This window comes from Dermacentor andersoni, chromosome 6 (assembly GCF_023375885.2).
Source record: "Dermacentor andersoni chromosome 6, qqDerAnde1_hic_scaffold, whole genome shotgun sequence".
NCBI classification, from domain to species: domain Eukaryota; kingdom Metazoa; phylum Arthropoda; class Arachnida; order Ixodida; family Ixodidae; genus Dermacentor; species Dermacentor andersoni.
Genome location: NC_092819.1, coordinates 7,085,454 through 7,109,036, shown reverse-complemented (window position 1 = coordinate 7,109,036; position 23,583 = coordinate 7,085,454). Strand labels below are relative to the sequence as shown.

At 45.7% G+C, this 23,583-nt stretch overlaps 1 protein-coding gene across 1 annotated transcript in view; it reads left to right on the top strand.

Annotated features, from left to right (window-relative positions):
• Positions 1-8,268: 8,268 nt before the first annotated feature.
• Positions 8,269-23,583, top strand: part of Alg12 (Alg12 alpha-1,6-mannosyltransferase) — an 80,790-nt gene continuing 65,475 nt past the window's right edge. Inside the window, exon 1 of the mRNA XM_072288625.1 lies at positions 8,269-8,534. The gene's annotated coding sequence lies outside the window, so the exon portion shown is untranslated. The remainder of the gene's footprint in view (positions 8,535-23,583) is intronic.

Here is a 23,583-nt window from a genome sequence, read left to right as displayed (position 1 = left end):
CGGTTTGAAGGTGACATAAGCAAGCACTGGGTGCTGTTAAAGCAACGGTTTCAACTATTCCTGACTGCACCGTACGGAACCAGCGCGTAAGAAAAGAGAAGCATCGGCAAAAACTGCGTTGCTTCTGAGCGTCGCCGGAGAGGAAGCCATCGAGGTCTACAACACCTTCCGCTTCACGGAAGACGAGTCAAAGGACGATTACAACGCAGTAATAAAACAGTTCGACGAATACTTCGCTTCTCAAGTCAATGAGGTACATCAGCTCTACCTGTTCCGTAGCCGAATGCAAGAGCCCGGTGAGCCTTTCGAGCATTTCTTACGAGATCTGAAGACGAAAGCACGAGCGTGTAACTTTGGTGGGCTAGCAGAGTCAATGATCAGAGACCAAATTGTTTTTGGCACAAACGACGCAAGGATTCGAGAGAAGCTTCTTTCTAACAACCAGGTGACGCTGCAAAAGGCAGAACAGTGCAAGGCACCTGAAGCAGCAGTAGCGAACCAGGCAGTTTGGGTGCGAGAACAAAAGCAAGTCGACGCAATGCACAATAAAAGTCCTGCTTCAGAAGTAAAGCAGCGCAAAAGTTAAATGTCAAAGGTGTGCAAGGGCGCATGCACCACGAAAATGCCCAGCTTACGGACGAAGATGTCGTGCATGCGAAGGAAAAAACCACTTCGCTATATGTTGCAAAGCAAAACTGCAAGTAGCTGAATTGCAAGGTAGTGAATATAATTTTCAAATTCTCGCTATCGGTAATAAGACCAGCCGAGCAGACTGGATGGTGAAAGCGAAGGTGGGAAGTAAACTGATTGATTTTAATAAAGATACTGGATCACAGGCCAACCTGCTACCTTTAGCGCTGTACACACAGATAAACCCGAAGCCACAGTTAAAGCCCTGCAGTGCGGTGTTACGATCCTACGGGGGAAGCGAAATGAAGCATTTGGGAACCGTAAGGCAAGAAGTGACGCTGCGCGACCGCACTTTCACTCAGGATTTTTTCGTTGTCCGCAACGGAGCCCACGCAATTCTCGGTCGGCAGGCGTGCGAGGCCCTGGGGCTAGTATTCCGACGAGTACACAGCGTGTCGCAAAGCAGCTCAGAAAAAAGTTGACTGAATTTCGCCACCTTTTTTCTGGCATAGGCAGCGCCACTATCACATGGTCCTGCGCGACGGAGCACTCCCAGTCGTCCAGCCGGCGAGTACCACTGGCAGAGCATCTTCGAGACGAGCTGGAGCGCATGGAGCGGGAAGGCATAATCACGAAGCCTACTGAATGGGTGAGCCATCTTGTCATTGTGCGCAAGAAAAACGGTAAAATGCGCGTGTGCATGGACCCGCATAAAATATACGAGGCCATTAAACGCGAACACTTCGAAATGCCTAGGCGAGAGGACATTGAATCTGAGCTCGCAGGAGCTAAAGTGTTCACTCGCCTAGATGCGAATTCCGGTTTCTACCAGATTCCGCTTCACGACGAAACGTGGAGAATCTGCACTTTCGCGACGCCTTTCGGTCGCTACCGTTTTCTCCGATTGCCTTTCGGCATATCGTCAGCATCGGAAGTGTTCCAAAAGGCCTTAAGCGACATTTTTGAGACTGTACCAGGAACAAAGGTATATGTCGATGACATATTAGTTTGGGGCTCATCAAGGCAAGAGCATGGTGAACGACTGAGGTTGGTGCTAACGACTGCAGAAAAAGCAGGGCTAACATTCAACCCTGACAAATGCGTTGTTGGAGTCAACGAAATAGAGTTCCTAGGGGACGTAATTTCTGCAGAAGGAATAAGGCCGAGTTCTTCTCTCGTTCAGTCTATGCTCCAAATCCCAGAGCCGCGTGACAAACAAGCCGCGCAGAGAATGCTCGGAGTTGTAAATTATTTCGGCAAGTTTATTCTAACGCTGGCAGAAAGGACGAAGCTTTCGCGCAGCATAATCAAGAAAGACGCGGTGTTTGATTGGACGCCGAACCACGCGGAAGAATGGCGTCAGATATGCCACACTTTAAGTAGACAACCGCTGTTGTCGGTGTTCGACTCGGCAAAAGAAACAAAACTCTCGTGTGGCGCATCACGCAGTGGCATAGGCGCCGCACTCTTGCAGAGCTAAAACGGCACTTGGAAACCAGTCGCGTATGGATCCAGAACACTCTCGGAAGCGGAAAGACGCTATTCGCGAATAGAAAAAGAAACGCTGGCCATTACATACGGCTGCGAAAAATTCGACCACTTTGTGTACGGCCTAAAGGTCGTCATTGAGACCGACCATCGCCCTTTGATTGTTACCTGTAAGAAAGCAATCGGTGACATGCCACTCCGGCTACAACGTTTCTTTATGCGATTGCTCAGATATGACTTCGACCTGCAATTAGTTCCAGGAAAACAGCTCGTGCTCGCGGACATGCTGTCTCGAGCACCCAGCAATTGAGACACGGATGCGGTTGGCGCCGCTGACGTAGAAGTGCACGCCGTGAGTACGGTATCTTCACTCATCAGCCCCCGCAGGGGCGTCTGCGTCAGCAGGCGTTTGGTGTGTTGCGACACCACGGACCCGAGCACACGAGGGTTGGACCCTCCCGCGTGTAGCCGTGCGCGGTTTAGCCGTGTACGGGGAAAAGGGGATCCTGGGGGTTGAGCCAATGCCGGGTGTTTGGACCTTTACGGCCCCTCGGCGGCGGCAACACACCCCTTTGGCCTCGGCTTCACGTCACCCCCGGACTGACCCACCCGGGGGAAATCGGTAGTTGCCTCTTCCTGTCTCTCTCTTCCTCTAATCTTCGTCTTTCTCTTACTTTTTCATCTTTCCTGTCTCCTCCTAGCTTCCGTTTACTTCCAATTTTCCAGGCAGCAAGGGTTAACCTTGTGTGAATAACCAACCTAGGTTATCTCATATTTGGTTATAGTGATGACGTACAGCTGGCGTTTGCAGGACCTGTTCTTACAGTACCTGTAGCGTCCCCTTGTAGGACTCCACAGTGGGTGGCTGGCGTTATTGCCGAAAATTCAATCCCTTTATGGCAACCTCTTTCCCTCCGCTTCCTGATCGCCCTCACAAAAGAGGGCGCACCGATGAAGTTTTCCAGTTCCTTGGACGTCAAAGACCACACTCCCCACGTTACCATGTCATCCACTCAGAAAAATCCGACAAACAAGTACGAAACATTTCCCCTTTTCTAGTTTCCAGGTCCTTAACTGATGTCCTTGGCCCAGGCTACAAGGTATCAAGGCTGGCAAGTGGTGATCTCTTGTTAGAGCTCCATGATCAGAAACAGTACGAAAAGTTGCCCAGTCTAGTATCATTTGGAGATGTTCCACTAACAGTAACTCCACACCGCACTCTCAACACCACCCGCGGCGTTGTCTCGGATGACGATTTGCTCCAGCTGACAGAGGCTGAGCTCCTGGAGGGCTTCAGTGATCAGAATGTCGTCAATGTGAGAAGAATTAAGATGAGAAGAGATGGAAAAGAAATTCAAACAAAGCACCTAATACTCACATTTGGTTCAAGTATTCTGCCCGAGTCTGTAGAGGCGGGGTACGTCAAGCTCCGTGTCAGACCATATGTGCCGAATCCCCTAAGATGTTTCAAATGCCAGCGTTTCGGCCACAGTTCGCAGAGCTGCCGGGGCCGCCAAACATGTGCGAAATGTAGTGCCCTTGAACACGCCACTGAAGCTTGTAATGACTCTTTTCACTGTGTAAACTGTGACGGGGATCACGCCGCGTACTCGCGGTCGTGCCCCTCCTGGAAGAAGGAAAAAGAAATTGTAACCATAAAAGTAAAAAAGAACATATCGTTCAAAGAGGCACGAAGGTGGTTAGCATACCTGCCAAAGAAAAGCTTTGCCGAAGTGGCGCGTCAGGGGGCAGCGCCACAACGGCCTCCGGCAACTGTCCGACCCACAAAAGTGAGTCGGCAGTCACGCCATCTGCCCCCACGGTGGTCGCAGCTTGCGCTGCTCCACCAGACTACCAACCCCGAAGGTGGGCGCAGCCGAGACTGCCCCAACCTCCCCGGCCCCTTCCAGCGCTGGCAACAGCCGGCGCAGCCAAATCCCTCAGGGAGCCCCATCGACCTCCGGGCTGGTGGGCGCAGGGGTCCTGCCCTCCAAGGCGGGACACTCTCGGGAAACATCTCGCTCGCAAGAGCACGTGTCCAGCGCCTTACAAGAGGCAATGGACACTACACCTATTCTCAAGGCGCACCAAGCGCCTAAGGAGCGGCGAGGCTCCCTCGAACGCTCCAGAAAGGGTAGAACCCCCGTTACAGGGCCTCGAAAGAGCTCTGTAACCTCAGGCGTCACCTCCGTTTCCGTAAACACAGCACCAAATTTTTCTTCAATATGGATACACAAATCATTCAATGGAATGTCAGAGGTCTTCTTAGGAATCTCGATGATCTACAAGAACTCATCCACCAACACAATCCAAAAGTGCTGTGTTTACAGGAAACACACTTAAAACCAAAACACACAAATTTTCTTCGACAACACGTTACTTTTCGCAAAGACCGCGATGATGCTGTCGCATCATCGGGTGGTGTTGCCATTGCGAGAGACAGGTACAGCATGGCCTGAACAAAGTGTCAGTGTGGGCAGACAGGAATGGATTTAAGATCAATCCTAACAAAAGCTCTTGTGTTCTTTTTACAAGAAACAGAGGACTTATCCCAGATCCTTGCATAAAACTGCGTGGACAACAGATACCTGTAAACAAAACACAAATTTCTAGGTGCCATACTTGGCTACAGACTCACTTTCGTCCCCCACATTAAACATCTTAAAGAAAAATGTCTGAAAACAATGAACATAATCAAACTTCTATCCCAGACTACATGGGGTAGTGACAGGAAGTGCTTAATGAATCTCTATAAAAGCCTCATTCGATCACGACTAGACTATGGCGCCGTGATTTATCACTCTGCCGCCCCGAGCGCGCTAAAGATGCTAGACCCTGTTCACCATCTAGGTATCCGCTTAGCCACGGGCGCTTTCAGAACAAGCCCGATTCAAAGCTTATATGCCGAATCGAATGAATGGTCTCTCCACCTTCAGAGATCATACATTAGCTTTACATATTTCCTTAAAGTACGCTCCAATCCTGAACATCCATGTTTTCATACCGTTACCGATATGACGTGCGCTACACTTTTCAGCAATCGCCCCTCCATAAGACAGCCTTTCTCGCTGCGTGTGAAGGAGATTAGCGATGATATGCGTGTCCCACTCCTCGAGCATCGCTTAATGCACCTAACCAAGCTCTTACCTCCTTGGGAGTGGCAGGTGATACAATGTGACATATCCTTTATAAAAGTTACAAAGCACGCTCCTGAGGCCGAAATTAGAATGCATTTCCAAGAACTGCAGTACAAACACTCCTGCGCAGCGTTCTACACAGACGCTTCGAAGTCAAATGCCGGGGTATCCTATGCAGCCGTCGGCCCATCCTTCTCGGAATCCGATGTACTGCATCCGGAAACAAGCATCTTTACGGCCGAGGCCTACGCATTACTCTCTGCTGTGAAGCATATAAGAAGATCAAAACTTCCAAAAGCAGCGATCTATACAGACTCTCTAAGCGTCCTGAAGGCCCTAATGTCACTCTACAAACATAAAAATCCCGTATTCAATGAACTGTATTCGGTATTGTGTAAAGCGTACTAATCTAACCAGAACATCATAATATGCTGGGTCCCTGGCCATAGGGGAATCGAAGGTAATGTTCTCGCGGACGAGATGGCCACGTCAATCACATCGCAAGCTGCTAACCCTACTGCTGATGTGCCTGTCACAGATCTGAGGCCTTTCTTACGAAATAAACTGCGACATCACTGGCAGTGCACGTGGGACGCGCAAACAAATAACAAACTGCACGTTATAAAGCCCCAGTTAGGTTTTTGGCCCTCCCCAACAAAATCTCGGCGAACAGATGTCCTATTCTGTCGCCTCAGAATAGGACACACATTTGGCACTCATAGTTACCTGCTTACTGAAAGTGAACCTCCAACCTGTGGCAGATGCGGTGAGAGGCTTACCGTCCTCCACTTGCTCCTGGAGTGTCGGGAAGCCGAAACGGAGAGAAAGAAACATTTTCCGCTTGCTTACTATTATAACATCCCTCTACACCCGGCTATGTTTCTCGGCAAGGAACCGCTTTTTGACACCAAGGCAATCATCAGCTATTTAAATGATGTCGTACTACACGTTATATGCCCATTAAATTCGTAGAGCATCCTCGCTCCAGAGGATGCCACTGCGATAACAGTTTTGCATAGCACATGCATCCAGGCCCTTGTTCTTCAAGGGCTCTAAGGAGGCAGCAGTGCTCTAGCATATCTTTTAACCATATATATTTTTACACATCGTATCATTCTTTTTAAATGCACCTTAAATGTTCATAGTACACGTCATAAGACATCGCCATAATCTTATTGTACAGATTTTGCGCACTTTAGCGCGAACATTTTTAAGGCCCCTCTACAGCCACGTCACACCAACCTCATCGAACTCATGATTTCACTGCAAACTCATTAACCCGGACATGGCGCTCTTTGGCCATAACTGGCCCTTGCGCCATTAAAAACCACATATCATCATCATCATTCACTCATCAGCGACGAAACATGGAAGCGCCTCGCAGCAGAAACAGCGAAGGATAGTTATCTGAAAATGGTACTGCAAAACCTAATAACGAATGAGCCAATAGACGGTCCGTTGGAACCATTTTCATCTGAGCTATATCATATTAAAAGTGTCCTATTCAAGGAGTGCAAGGCAGTAATTCCAAGCAGTATGAGGCGAGGGACTTTGCACAGCATTTACGAGGGTCATCTAGGAATCGGCAAATGTAAAGCTAGGGCTCGTTCTCGTCTTCTGGCCTGGCATGAACTCGTAAATCTAGGTGTTCGCTCAGAGGTGCGCTGCATGCAAAAAGTATGCGTATAACCAGCCGAAGGAGCCACTTATGATGCGTCCTGTTCCGGACCAGCCTTGGTATCGCGTAGGAACCGACATATTCCACTACGGCGGCAAGTCCTACCTATGCGTCTATGACGCCTTGTCTAGCTTCCCAGAAGTAGAATGCCTCCGAGACACTACAGCCAGGACCGTCATTGAAGCGACTAGTGCTATATTTGCTCGTTATGGCATTCCAATGGAGGTTCTTTCGGACAATGGTCCCCAATTTTCTAGCAGAGAATTTGCCATGTTTTCGCGCACTTACGACTTCAAACACATTACCTCAAGTCCGGGATTCCCACGTTCCAATCGGTTATCGGAAAAGGGGGTACAGGTGGTGAAGAGACTCCTAAAGAAAACGACCGAAGCTAAACAGGATTTCTGGTTGGCACCTTTGGCTTACAGGACTTCTCCCTTGGAGTGTGGCCGGTCGCCAGCAGAGATCCTCCAAGGCCGCCAACTACGAACACTGCTGCCTGCCTTCGAATGTGGACCAGCCCACCAAGTTGTCAAGCACCGTCAGCTTCAAACCTCCGCGCAGCCACTAGCACCGCTCCACGAAGGCGATGTCGTGCGAGTCCAGACCGGCACGTGGGCCACGAGAGCACAGGTTCTGAAACCGTCGACGTACCTCAGGTCGTACTATGTCATCACGCCGGAAGGGTGGTCCTTTCGGCGCAGTCGCAAACACTTACTACCGACCGAGTAGACCTTTCAGCGTGACTTAATTCCCAACGGTAGTGACGCGGAACCCGAGTGCTCGACATCTGCTCATCGCACCGACGACGCAGCGCCGACTAATGGTGTTACGACAGCCGCGGACATGTCCCACAGCGCGCCGCCAACGCCAGCCAGTGTTACAGCAGCTGCAGACATATCGGACCGGTCGCCGCCTACACCAGCACCGAGGAGGTTCCTGAGGCAAGATTACCCCGACTACTGCAGTATGATCAGAACCTCGAACAGATTTCCTAAGCACGCTGTCTCAATATTTATATACTTTCGTTACAAATGTGTAACCTCAGAATCATCGCTACACCACATCTGTAAATAATTGCGCTGTTTATTTTATTTTCTTTCTCGTAACGAAAGAGGATGCATCGTATCGCATCCGACACGTGTGCTATGCATGATAAGCTGAGGGGGCGTAGTCCCACTTCTCTGTATATCGTCGCATGACCATCTGAGGGGCGTTGCCCCATTTTACTGCATAAAATAACTGCTCAATAAATCCCGGGCACTCGTGCTCTGGCCACCGCAAACATGGGGCCATGCTGATACAGCTCTAGCCGTGCAGCATTCTACCGTGCGAAGCTGCTACTTCGGGCCTGCACGTGCCACCATGCTACGCCTATCTCCGCTGCCCAGCTGCGCTACGTGGCCACCGGTAGACTGGCATCGCACTCGTCGCCTTGGGCGGCCTTTAGCCTTGTGTTGCTCGCACGGGCTGCATTTTTGCCCTAGGACAGCCAGCCGAGTCGGAGGGAATATAAGGGAGCCATCAACGGATCCGGACAATTTTTGGGCAGTGGTCGTAGGAACTGAACGCCTACTAAGAATCTGTTCTCTCCGCTACAGGTTTGTTTTGATACTATCATTTTCGTCTACGTTGTGTACTCACCTGCGGCTGCTGCCCATAAATGTTGCCTTGTGGTTTGGCTTGCTGAGCAATATGCCTACTAATACTGCACTGGCCAAGAAAATTGAGCACCTTGAGTCCCTGCTTCATGCTAAACTCGATAACCTTCTTGATGAGCTTGTGTCCTAAAATTTCTAAGAAGCTAGAAGATCAGGGTCTTGGTAATCTTGGTTCACTTGTTGACAGTGCGCGTTTTATGAGTGACCAATTCGATTCAGTAAGCTCGTCTGTTGATGAACTGATCAATTCAAATAAAACGCTGAGAGCCGAAAACGAGCAGTTATCCAAGAGGATTGCAGATATGGAGCAATACAGCAGGCATAATAACGTCGAAATCAAAGGCGTCTCTTGTACACAAGGCGATGATTGCGCAGTTATATTGAAAACCATTGAAGAAGTAATTGAATGCCTTGTTTTACCGACTGACATTGACGCAGTTCACCGTGTGGCCAGTAAGAACGCTAAAAAAAGCATCGCGCGTTTCTGTTCACACGAAAGGAACAAGGAAGGCAAAGCGCGTTTGCGTACGCCCCAGATCGGGATGTCTGGAAGTAGGCCTGTTTTTTTCAATGAACCTCTTACTATGACCAACAAGAAGCTGGTTAGCAAAGCGCTTGCTCTTAAAAAGGGAGAAATGGTGGTTCCTCTGGACAGAATTGTCATATCGAGGCCCGTAAGTCTGATGACAACAAGGTCTATTGGATAAATACAGAATGTGATCATCGCGTTTTCACTTGACGCTGATTTATGCAGTTTACTTTTCCTGTTTTATTTATTTATTTGTTTATTTGTTTATTTGTTTGTTTGTTTGTTTGTTTGTTTATTTATTTATTTATTTATTTATTTATTTATTTATTTTCACAATACTGCGGACATCTGTCCAAGCAGGAGGGGGCCACGTGAGCAGATACAAAAATAAGCAAACATACAAACATATACAAGGGTTACAGTCAACAAGATTCATCAAGTGGGTGGCTGTAACCAGTGGGAATTTCCAGGTAGGGCATTCCAATCATTGATTGTTTTCGGAAAAAATGAGTTTTTGAAAAGTTTTGTTCGTGCAAAAATAGGTTTTAAATACTGGCTGTGTTTGTGGCGGGAAATTCGAGATGTGTCCTTAATAATATAGTCACGCGGTTGTATTCCTAGTTTCCAGTAATAAAGCTGGCGAAAGAAATTTAATCTGGCAGTTTTTCTTCGATCAGTTAGTGGTTCCAAGTTTGCGGCTTCCAGCATACTCTTTGGAGAATCTCGTCGTTCGAAGCGCTTATAAATGAAGCGCGCGGCTAACCTTTGAATCCTTTCTAGTTTTTCAATACCTACCACTGTGTGAGGATCCCAAACGATACTCGAATATTCTATGAGAGGTCTAACGTACGTTTTATAGGCGTTTAATTTTAATGAGGATGTGGAGTCACCTAATTTAAACTTTAGAAATCCTAATCTTTTTCGGGCTGCACAGGTTATGTCTATGTGAGGCACCCAGGATAGACGTGAAGTTAAAGTTATCCCCGAGTATTTGCAGCTTTCTACTTTCCTAATCTTATTATCCTTTATTTTGTACAAGTATTCTAGCTTTCTTAACTTATTTGTAATACACATATTCACTGTTTTGTCATAATTAATAACCATATCCCATTCATTGCACCATTCTGCCAACCTATCCAAGGTTTCTTCCAGAATAAGCTGATCAGAGACAGTTCGAATGTTGCTAAATATAATACAATCATCTGCAAACAATTTGACGCGAACAGGTGATTCCACAATTTTAACTAGGTCATTAATATAAATATTAAACAGTACTGGACCCAGCACCGATCCCTGAGGTACGCCTGAAGTTACCCCCAAAAACCGGGAGCATGATCCATTTATTTCCACATACTGCTACGACCAGTCAGGTATGAATTTACCCAGTTCATGATCTGTAGGGGTATTCCGAGAAGTTTCATTTTATATATTAGTTTCGAATCTGTTTTATATCATCATGGCACTGCTTTCACCTGAGTCGTTGCTCTCTAATTCTGCCTGTTTGTGACTGCACATCGACGCGCGTAGTTTGTGCGAAAAACCATGACAGCATGGCCGCCTTCTCTGATTCGCTCTGTCATTCTTTTTCATTTCTGTGTATTACTGAAACGTGGTTAGGCTCTTGCGATGGAAATCTGTATAGTTTTCGCTCGTAGAATTCAGAATATTGTCACCGGCATTCTGGTCGCTGCGGCGGCTCGGCTATATTTATATCCTCTGAAATTAAGTACAAGCGTAGGTTTGACTTCTCTTTCAATGTTTTGAACTGTCAATCCGTGTGTATTGAACTTAATGTTTCCCCTTCTTGCAAGTTTAACAATTTGATCATTGCATGCGTGTGTCATTCCCCCTTAAATTATGGGGTTTTACGTGCCAAAACCACTTTCTGATTATGAGGCACACCGTAGTGGAGGGCTCCGGAAATTTTGTCCACTTGGGGTTCTTTAACGTGCAGCTAAATCTAAATACATGGGTGTTTTCGCATTTCGCCCCCACCGAAATGCGGCCGCCGTGGCCGGGATTTGATGCCGCGACCACGTGCTCAGCAGCCCGACACCGTAGCCACTGAGCAACCGCGGCGGGTAATGCTGCTCCCCATCTACCACCGTCCCGGATTTTCTACGCAATTTTGCTGCAGTACTCAATATAATTTCTGCTGAAAACAAGCAAGAAAGTTGTGCTGGTTGGTGATATCAACTTATTGTACACATATAGACCGCTTCATCGGGCGAGAAGGACAGGGCGCGCGGCGAGCCTTTCCTTCTCTCTGGCTTGGGCGATCCGGTGCGGCGCTGCTTGAAAGTATTGCTGCCGCGTGCTGCGGAACGATTTCGAGATGTTTCAGATCGTACTTGTGAAATTTACGGGATGTCCATTCATATAAGGTCGTCGGGGAAGCCTTTCGGTGCATCGGTAACTACAGTAGGCGGAAATATGTCTGGGCGCGCAAAAATTTGACGCGCTTTATCAGCCGCGGTGTACGCACATTATCAGTCGCGGTGTGTATGTGTTGTGAACTATTTTGCTTATGTCGGTTTTAATTCAACAAAGAAAACCGGTGTCTCTGTATTACCAGCGTTAAATGATAAATCAGCCGACTGTCTGATCGCTTGGCGTAGGGAGTAAAAAGATAAGAGCGCATGCTCGTGCAAGACCAACCTAAGGCAACCACGAAACATCTAAGCGGCAGGCGCTATCAAATATTTGTGATGCACCTGCATCGTTCACGCGCATTTCAAGTCTAGTAGGCTTGAAATTACTAAGTCTACGCAAGCCTTCCTGCATGAGCCGATGGCGCTGCTCAACACAGCGATCACTGCGGCTGGTGAACCAGCACGATGCATATGTAAGCTGTGCGCTTCGGCATTGCCTTTTTGGCCTGTATACAACCATAATATATTAGAGGGATCACATAAAAAGAATGCGATGCCTATTTTTTGAGGACAAAATTTTCGTAATACGTGTGAGTGCGCCGTAGAGAACGGAACGAACACAACCAAAAAAAATATTCGGTTATCATCCTCTTTCTCGAAAAAGCAACAGAAAACGGGCTAACGCCGCAATACGACCTCGCATAGTCACGCCGCACAACGTTTATAGATATATAACCGCCGATGCCGTATGCTTGGACCATGCGGTATAGAGAACAAAGATATCTCTAATCCAGCACGTACCACTGCTTAGGACGCTCGCGCAGTTCGTAAACAGTCCCTTTGCTGGACAAGCTTAATTCAGACTGTAAGGTATGCTGCTATTACTTGCAAAAACTATTTTATTCAGGGGCGGAAACCTCATCCATCGAACCAAGTAGTCACGCAATGTAACCTGCAGCGAACAGTTTGAACGCTTGTAAAAGTATAACAGCACAGCGCCTATCATAGCAGAACGGTACCCACGTTGTTACGATCATCGCGTATGTTTCATGGCTCCTAAACCGCAGCTTAGAAATAGAGGATAATACCGCAATAAGGTCACATTAGTCAATGGAACATCCAGAAATACACAATTAATCTCCGAGGCTGATTGTAGGCTCAAATATGCGCGCGCACATGGCGCTGCGTGTTCTGTCCACCTCAACGCCAGCAGAAACTCCGGCCATGACGTCTTAAACCACTTCAGCACTTCTCACAGAACCATTTACCACGTAGAAGACGCACGGCATACTAAACAGACCGGACGACCACGAAAACAAACTCCAGAGCCTACCGCTGAGCGTATACCTGCCATGCAAAACACCGCTTTCACCCAAGCCAGTATGGCGCAGCTCATAGGCGGCGCCACTGCGTTCACAATATGGCGGCGCCTACGAAAAAAACGGTGTATAACAGCACAATAGCATATAGTGATTGCTTTTTTAGTTTCGGGCTTGAGTCCCTAAGTTCATCCTCTACGCGATTTTCACGCAATGGAAATGGTGCTCTTCTTGACCGCGCACTAAGCAACATCGCACCACGTGCAGGCGGCATTGATGTGCTTGTCACTAATCATCTTCCCGTACTTGTCACTTTCGCCGCAAAACTACCTCACTATAACACGTGCCATTTTACTTCTAGGGGAAATCGGGACCACTTTATCAATACAATTCGTGATACTGACTGGTGTTCCATTGGGAATTTGCGTGATCCTGAAAGAGCACTACAGAATTTCTGCTTCTTGTTTCTTAAAGCTGTGTATGAAAACGCTATAACTGTCAAATGCAAGAAAATATTTACATTTCCGCGTAATCCCTGGTTATCAAAAGCTTTGCTAACTAGCTTGCGAAAGAAAGATAATCTATATAGGAAAACTAAAAAACATCCATTCAATGTGAGCGTAAAACTTAGGTATAAAAATATAGAAATTTGTTGAATAACCTTCTCAAAAATCTAAGCAACTTTATTATGAAAAATAATTTTACACCACAAAAAATAACCGCGAGACATAATGGAAGCTTTTCAATTACTTTTTCAATAGACCACAGGTTAGTAGAATAATTGATAAAATAAATTAAACAACAAATCCACACTGAGGCATCCATCATTGCTAACTCGTTTAGTGATCACTTCTGTGAGATATACAATGACAGGCCAGTAGCTTCATCGTATCCTCTTGCATGTTGCAACGATACATTTTTTTCTTTCCTGTCACCCCTGATGAAGTGTGTTCTTCAATATTGAATCTAAAAAACTCTAGCGTTGGGCTAGATAATATTTCTGCTTGTCACTTAAAGTTCGTTGCTTCATATATTGCTCAAGTATTAAGCAATATAATTATTCTCATATTTAAATGTGGGACCTTTCCGCGCTCACTTAAGAAGGCCAACTTAATCCCAGTGAATCATAAAGGTGATATTAGATAGGTCCTAAATTATCGCCCTATCTCTATTCTGTCCTCAATTAGCAAAATTATTGAAAAATTCTGAAACGTATCAACAAGTACCTAGACAAATTTAGGTTGCTAAAGCCTTGCCAATTTGGTTTTCGTGCAAGCTAGTTCAACCAATTTAGCTTTACTATCATTATTCGATTTCTTAGTCTTCAATCGACAATGGTGACTTCGTCGGTTCTGTATTTCATGATTTTACTAAAGCCTTTGACACTGTTAATATTTTATTTGCTAAACTAGAATCATTGGTTATAACTGGTCCACCTTTAACGTTTTTTTATTTGCTTACTTGATCGCGAACAATCAGTCTGCATAGGTGGCGTTTACTCAAATGTTAACGTCATTCATTAATCAAGGGGTACCGCAGGGCTGAATACTTGGGCCTTTATTGTTTTGTATGTAAATTAAGGATTTACCTGAATGTCTTAATCTGGCTAACGTTGTCCTTTACACTGATGATACCACCATTTCCATGTGACACAATTCGTTAACAATGCTAATTACTAAAACGAACAACGAATTGACCAAAGGTATTCAATGGTGTTCTTTAAACAATGTAATTCTGAATCCGCTTAAAACTCAGTTCATGATTTTTAAATCATATCAAAGTTCTCCCTTATCTACCGCAAGTATCCATAGGCCATCATTTATACCAGCGGCCGATTGTGTAACTTTCCTTGGCATAAAGTTAGACCCTAACTTGAAGTTTAATAATACTATTGGTTATGTTAAGCAATGAACTGCTTTTGATATAGGAGCTCTCATTAAATGCCGTACATTTTTTTCTATTGACGCTTTGTTGTCTTTATACTTTGCCCTCATACATAGTCGCTTTACATATGACATTACTTCGTGGAGACGTACATATAACTGTCACCTTTTGTCAATACAGCGCATTCAGAAATAGGCCATTCGCATTATTACCAACAATTCATTTTATTATAATGCTGCTCCGCTCCTTCAGGCTAACTTCATTCTTCCTATATCTGGCTTGTTTAAATTTCATTTACTTATCGCTCTATTTAAATTACTTCAAACAGCTCGCCTTTCAATTAATAGACTCTAGGTTGCTCACAAATACCAATAGCACTAGGTTTGCTAATAATCACAAGTTTCTATTACCTAAATGCAACACAAATTGTGGCAAAATGACTTCCTCCTTCTCAGATCCCAACAAACAAAGACACCAAGGACAACACGGGAAATTACGTGTGCTTAATAACTGAAATAAAGAAATGACAAATTAGTGGAAATTAAAGTGGATGAAAAAACAACTTGCTGCAGGTGGGGAACGATCCCACGTCTTTCGCATTACGCGTGCGATGCTCTATCAATTGAGCTACCGCGGCGCCATTTTTTGATCCACTTTCTTTCATCTGATCCACTTCTTTCCAATCCACAAACGGCGCCGCGGAATCTCAATTGGCAGAGCATCGCACGCGTAATGCGGAAGACGTGGGATCGTTCCCCGCCAGCGGCAAGTTGTTTTTTCATCCACTTTAATTTCCACTAATTTATCATTTCTTTATTTCAGTTATTAAGCACACGTAATTTCCCCTGTGTTGTCCTTGGTGTCTTTGTTTGTTGGCTTCTTATGATATTCCTCCTTCTCAGCGATTCAGATGTGGAATGACTTACCCCATGGGATCTTAACTCATCATCCGTGTATGCATTCAAATATCTACTTAAAAATGTCACTTTGTATAATTAGTTGTCCTGATTAATTTACTTATTATATAAAGTGTATACTTCATTTGTTAAATAGGTTATAACAATTTAGATTGGCAATGTGCAAATTCTTTTTCTTCTTATTTTACATGTAGGACTCCTTGTATAAAGTTTGGATTGCGCAACGTTCTGATGACATACAGTTGCGAAACACACCACAGAGCGCTTGTGTGTTTCTCTTCTGTGTGTCTCGTCAAAATGTTGCGCAATCCAACCTCTAATGTGCTATACCAACACGCCCAGTCTTCAACCTTGTATAAAAAATCAAATGTATTCCTTTTCACTACTTCGTTCACTTTTTATTTACTTATATATTGCATAATTTTGCACTGGTGTATCAATTAATCATTTTGTACCAATCTTCCTGTTAATTGAGGGTCCCGCTGCAGTCGTATGACTTTAGGACCCTCGCCTGTATACTATTAACAACCAACTATTTATCTTGCAAGAAAAATAAACTGAAACTCAAACTAAAACTTCTTCCAAGCACGCAATGAATGGCATTGGAGGGATTATGTCTCCTTGTCCGACCCCTTTCTTTATAGGTATCTTAGCTGTGGAAGCTCTGTAGATATCTTCCAAGATATTTATGTAAGCGGTTTGTACTTCCTGATTACGTAATGCCTCTATGACTGCTGGTATCTCTACGGAATCAAATGCCTTTTCGTAATCTATGAAAGCCTTATAGAGAAACTGATAGCAATCTGTGGATTTCTCGATCACCTGATTAATGGCATGAATGTGATCCACCTTAGAGTATCCCTTCCTGAAGCCAGCCTGTTCCCTTTGTTGACTAAAGTGCAGTGTTTCTATTATTATATTGCAAATTATCTTGGTGAATATTTTATATAATACTGGGAATAAGCTAATGGGCTTAGAATTTTTCAATTCTTTAACGTCTCCCTTTTTGTGGATTAGTTTCATGTTTGCATTCTTCTAGTTTTCTGGTACCCTTGCAGTCAATACACTTCGTATAGACAGACGCCAGTTTTGCAAGCATGATGTCTCCTCCATCTTTGATTAAATGGACCGTTATTTCGTACTCTCCTGTCGCTCTTCCCCGTTTCATGTCTTGCAAGGCCCTTCTTACCTCATCGCTAGTTATATGAGCAGTTTCTGTATCCTGTTCATTACTGCTTCGAATGAAGGCATCCTGACTCCTCTGGGTACTGTACAAGTCAGTATAGAATTCTTCCGCTACTGTTATATACCTTCGAGATTGCTGATGATCTTACCGCGGTTACCTTTCAGTGCATACATCTTGGTTTGTCCTATTCCAAGTTTCCTTCTCACTGATTTCAGGCTGCGTCCATTTTTTACGGCTTCTTCAGTCTTTCTCACAGTATAGTTTCGAATATCACTTATTTTCGCCTTGTTAATTTTTCACAGTTCCGCGAATTCTATCTTATCTCTTGAGTTAGACACTTTCATTTTTTGTCGTTTCTTTATTAGGTACTTTGTTACTTGGGAGAGCTCGCCTGCTGGTTGCCTTGGCGCCTTGCTTCCCACTTCAAGTGCTGCCACTGAAGCCAGCCTCGTTACGGTTTCTTTCTCTGTTCTAAGGCTGCATATTTGTTTGTAAGTACCAGACTAAATTTGTCTGCTTTTACTCTTACTGTCTCTAAGTTGACCTGTTTCTTCTTGACCAGTTTTACTCTTTCTCTGTTCAAATTGAGGTGGATCCTAGCCTTCACTAACCTATGATCACTGCACCCCCTTTACCCTATCTAACACTTCTACATCCTACGCTATGCTGACGTCGGCAGAAACTATGAAATCAATTCCATTTCTTGTTTCATCATTAGGGCTTTTCCGAGTCCATATTCTGTTGCTACGCTTCCTGAAAAAGGTGTTCATAATTCGCAGCTTATTCCTTTCTGCGAATTCTACCAGCATCTCTCCTCTAGCGTTCCTAGAATCGACACCGTATTTGCCAATTGCTTGTTCGCCAGCCGCCCCCCCCCCCCCCCCCCACACACACACTTTTGCATTGAAGTCGCCCATTACTACAGTATACTGAGTTTGCACTTTTCGAATCGCAAACTCAACATCTTCATATAACTGTTCTATTTCTTCGTCATCGTGACTGGAGGTTGGAGCGTAGTCTTGTACTACCTTTAATCTAATTAAGTTTGATTACGACTACTGCTACCTTCCCATTTATGCTGTAGAATTCGTCAATGTTGCCCACTATGTCCTTATGGATTAAGAATCCTACCCCATATTGCTTATCTGTGAGACCTCTACAGCAGAGGACATGGCCGTTAGTCAGCACTGTTTAAGCCTCACCAGCTCTAATCTCACTAAAGCCAATTATATCCCAAACAATGCCTGATAGTTCCTCAAAGAGTCCTGCTAAGCTAGCCTTAATCTACAAAGTTGGGATGTTAAAGGCTGCCAGGGTCAGTTTCCATTGGCGGCCTGTCCCGGTCCAGAGGTTCTTAGCACCCTCTGCTGCGTTACCAGTCTGACCGCCGCCTTGGTCAGGTGTTCCGCAGCTGCTGGGGACTGAGGGCCATGGGTTACTTGTAGGAATCGTGAGGGGAGGATTGGCCGAATACTGCACCAGGGAGGCCAGTTTCTGTTCTGGTGAGGGAGTGCCATTGTTGAAGCTTAGCGGGCCTTCCTAATTTGGTTGTACCTGGATTAGTCTAGCTCCACTTGCTCTCGACATCTTTTGCCGGTGTCAGGCGTCACTCCAAGCCTGCAGATGTAGTGCACTGGAGGAGGTGATATTCAAGCTCACCATCGTGAGATAAAAAAATAGAAGGATTCGAACTCCCGACTATGGCAACCGAGCACCCGACATAGCTCAGATATTCCCGTATGCGGCGAGGCTTCCTGATTGCCGAATAGTACAGCCCAGAGGGTCCTACATGCCTAAGAGATGCGTTGATTTATATGCCCTCTGCGGGTTTTGCTGATCGTCATAGGTTGCACGATATAGTGTCAATTCTCAGTGGTCTTGACATCGTGGTTCCCGAATCTCTCACACGCATGCGGCCTTGAACGCGCCTAGGTACACGATATACTTTCGGCGAATTTGAACAGCTAAAAAAAAAGTAAGAAAAAGGAAAGTTTTCAGCGCTTACTGAGAAGGCCCGAGCCGCCGATCTTATCGTCGTGTCTTCCTGCCTCTTGTCTTCGTTTGTATAGCTACCAAAACTAGCGCCCCCGGGTAAAAACTAAGAGTGGCAGGACAGGCCGCCAGAACGTTACGATTCTGAGCCTGGTGCAAAGCAGACGACCTCGTCAGTTCCGAGGTGTCTTCGGCCTTTCTATAGCTTTGGACAGCGCTTACACCAGAGCTAATGAGAAGGAAGAAATGGGAGGAACTGGTCCCCGGTCGCACACTTGCTGGTTAAGCTTCCTAGTTCTTTTCATCCACTGTGAGTCAATGCGCCTACGCCCGCCTCTACGCGCTGGATGGATGGATCTATGTTATGAGCGTCCCCTTTGGAACGGGGCGGTGGGTTGCGCCACCAAGCTCTTGCTACTAAAGAAAAAAAAACACTATGAACTACCGCGTCCAAACTTTCTGATCCCCTATTGCGAATTGTGCTTTTGTACGTCTCCGTCTTTTGCTGTTTCCCTACTTTTCTTCCACCAATCCTCCAATCGCCTCTTACTAATGTCTATTGCGGACCTGTTTGCTTTACCACTGCTCCCGCTGAACCCAAGGGCTTCAAGGAGGCCAGTGGTGCCTAAATCGACCGTTGGGTAGACGTCTTCACATTCTAATAAAATATGCTCCGTCGTTTCCCTAGCTTTACCGCAGCAAGCACATGCTTCTTCTTCCTTCTTATATCTCGCTTTATAGGTGCGTGTTCTAAGGCATCCAAATTTCTCTTCGAAAAGTAATGAGCTTCCCTTTGAGTTATCATAAATGGTTTCTTTCCTGATTTCGTTTTTTCCTCTTAAGTAGTTACTCATGGCAGGTTTCTTTTCCATTGCCGCCACCCATGAGATTAATTCAGCCTCTCTGACTTTCCGCTTGACCTTCCTTGTAGCTGTGTTGCCCACCCCACAGGCCGCATACTTGCTGGTAAGCTTCCTAGTTCTTTTCCTCCACTGTGAATCAATGTTTTGCCTGTACAGATACCTGAACACTCTCCCAGCCTATTTACTTTCTTCCATATTCCTCAGCCGTTCTTCATACTCAATTTTACTGCGCGCTTCCCTCACTTCAAAACTAGTCCAGCCCATATCCCCCTGCACAGCTTCATTTGTAGTCTTCCCGTGAGCGCCCAATGCGAGGCGACCCACTGACCTTTGGTTCCCGTCGAGTCCTGATTGTACCCCTGATTTAAAGCAAACAACCGCATTTCCAAAAGTAAGCCCTGGAACCATTACCCCTTTCCACATACCTCGGAGGACCTCGTACCTATTGTATCGCCATAGCGCTCTGTGCTTCATTATGGCTGCATTTCTCTTCCCCTTGACTGTTATGGTTTTTTCCTGTGTTTCCATATATCCATTGCCTTCGTTTATCCATATACCAAGGTATTTATATTCTGTTACCCGAGGTATTTCTTGGCCCTGTATCTTCACTGTCTGTTCACTGTTTTCATTGAATACCATAACACCTGATTTTCTAACACTAAATTTCAAACCTAAATTGTTGCCTTCCTGTCCACAGATATTAGCCAGACGTTGCAAATCGCTTTGCTTGTTAGCGAGCAACACAATGTCGTCCGCATAAAATAAACCTGGGAGTTGCTGCTCTATTACTGTACCTGCCGGTTTGTACGAGAGATTAAACCCGATATTACTTCCTTCCAGCGCCCTCTCCATCCTCACCATGTACATCATAAACAGCAGCGGGGCTAAAGGGCACCCTTGCCTCAGTCCCTTGTTGATGTGAATTTTCTCCGCGCTCCTCATCCATTCCCATTCAACGCAAACGGTATTTTCTAGGTAAATCTCTCTCAAAAGCTGCATACAATCGTTACCTAAGCCTTCCCCTTCCAGAATATCCCACAAAATGTTGCGGTCTACGTTGTCGTAGGCTCCTGTAATGTCTAAAAAGGCCACATACAATGGTCTGCTTTCTGCTTTTGATATTTCAATACACTGAGTAAGAAGAAAGAAGTTATCGTCCAAACGCCTACCTATTCTGAAGCCATTCTGAAGCTCTCCCAAAATGCCATTATTCTCTGTCCATGCTTGAAGCTTTAATTTGATTGCCTGCATTGCTAGCCTGTATATTACCGATGTAATGGTCAACGGTCTATACGAGAGAATTCTTTCTTTCTCCCCCTTACCTTTATGAATTAAATTCATTCTACTTTGCCGCCAACTGTCTGGTATTCGTCTACCTTTTAAAGTTTTTCCCACTGATTTCACCAGAGCTTCCTTACTTTTTGGTCCTAGTTAATTAATCAGCCTAACGGGAACCTCGATCGTCTAGCCCTGTGGCTGTGCGGTTAGGAATTTTCTCTTCGGCTTCCTTCCAGTTGAAATTTGTCAGCACCAGCTTCTTTTCCACCTGGGTCTCTTTCATGCTCTTTTTTTCTTCAAATACAACCTCGTCATTGCCTTCGAAAGATTCGGCTGTTATTTTTCGGATGTAATTTATTGCCGCTTCTCCTTCTAGTCTGTTTCCATCTTCGTTTAGGATATGTTGTTGTATTGTTGTTGACTTCCTGCCTAATAATTTTATGTGGTTCCAAAATATTCTAGGTGCGGCCTTCTTTTTCTCACGTATTTCTGACAACCAACGTTCACTTTCACCTTTTAATTTTGCTTGCACCAGTATTTGAACCATAGACTTTTTCTCCCGGTATATTTCCCATTTACTAGTTACTTCATCCTGTAACAATTGCGCCTTCTTTGCCTGCCTGTGCTCTCGAGATGCTTTCTGTCGTTCGGCGATCGCTTCTCGTATCTCCTTGTACCACCAGCTTTTTGGTTTCTTTTTTCCTTTCCAACGAACATGTTGTTTCTCTTTCCGTATTTCTGTCGTTATTACACTTAGAAGCTCACCATATTCCCACTCTTTACTTGACCATTTGCGAAGTTCTTCCTCAACTCTAGTGATTGTATTTGCTATTTGTTCAGCGTTCACATTTGGACTGGCCATTTTGCTCTCCTTTCTCTCTTTCCTAACTACATATCCCATTTTCAATATGATGCGTTTATGGTCACTCCCTATGCTGTTAAACCCTTCCTCATCGATGACCATTTCTCTCAACTTATCATGAATTCCTTCTGTCATCAGACAGTAATCAATGGTTGATTGCCGGTTTTCCACTGCCCACGTGACCTGTCCTTCACACTTAGGCCCTGTATTCACGATCACGAGGTTATGTTGCTCACAAAGGTCCAGCATTGACTTCCCGTTATTATCGGTATAGCCATCTAAATCTTGTATGTGGGCATTCATGTCACCTAATAGGACAATTTCAGCACCACTCCCGAAACCCTTAATATCAGCGCTTATGCATTCCACTAACTCTCTATTCTTCTCTGTGCAATTTTTTCTGATCCACAAATACGTAACACCCAGCCAAGTTTCTTTCCCACTCATTGTACCTGATAACCAAAGAAGCTCTTGACATTGTGAATTTACTCTTTTCCATTTGGCTCCCTGATGGATGAGCGTTCCGACTCCCCCTCCCTTTCTTTCCGACTTAGTTCTGTTGCACCCTTCCCAAACATAATTCTCAATAACTGGCGGCTCTTCTGAGTCTCTAAGGTGCGTTTCTGTAACCACATACACCCCTATTTGTTCCCTGTGTAACTGCTCCTCAATCTCTGCCCACTTTTTCTTTCTTCTGCCGCCCTGCATGTTTTTGTAGCCTATTGCATGGCGAGCTCTCTTTCTTGTTTTCCTCCTTTTTCTATTATCGACGGCGATGCTCTTCTGATGTTCCCCTAGGGGACCTTCTTCATTACTATCTACTCTGACCTCCTGAGCGCCTGCGGGCCCCCTAAAAAAGCAACAGCGCGACCACCAAGTCGCCAGCCCACTTCTCGTGCTAACCTGTAATTGAAGTGGATCCCGTCTCGTTTAAAACCACCACAACTTCTCACTTCCCTGTTTACTTCGACAACCTCGAAGCCTTTCTCTCGGCTCATTTTCCAGATTGCCTCATTAGCAGCCACTACGGCTCTTTGTACGTGACTGTCACGCACAGGCACCTCCGGTACCGTGCACACCACGATCTGCACCTGAGGGGGCAGCTCACGCAAGTCGTCCACCCCCTTCGCCAAGCGCTGGGCTAGTCCTGGCCCTTTCCTGTTTAGGACGTCATTTAGCCCACCTGCTACTATGACGAGGTTGCGCACGTGTGCATTTTCCGCGAGCTTTTCTTTTGCTCGCTCCATGATAGAACCAAGTGTGCGCCCTGGAAATGTCCCTACCGCCACTCTTCTGTCGCCTTTCACCCTCTCCACAATTGCTTTTGAGCACCCAGCCAGGTTTGAATCACCAGCGATAATGACCATTTCAATTTCTCCTACCTCTCCCTCCTTCCCTTTGTCATTTTCCGCGTGATTCGGACTCGACAAGGGGGATTGTCCCCTGGGCTCCTGCTTTTTCCGCGTAGCGGCCTCAAGGTAGGTGCTGCTCTTTGCAGCTAACCCTTCATCACCCTGCCTGCGTTCGTCGTATTTCTCTGACCCTCCCTCGCGTGTCGTGTCGGGGGTCTGCGTTCCATTGTCACGCACATTGTCGTTCACAATGGCGGCCCTGTTCAGCTTTTCCTCGGCTGCTTCAAGCCTTTTTTCAACTACCTTCCGTGCTTCACGCTCACTGTTTAGCTCATTTTTGAGCTCTTGCACCTGTTTGAGAAGCTCTTCCTGGAAAGCCTCCATTTTCTGCAGCCTAGTATCGACATCACATTGTGTGCCGGTTGTTTCGACGCC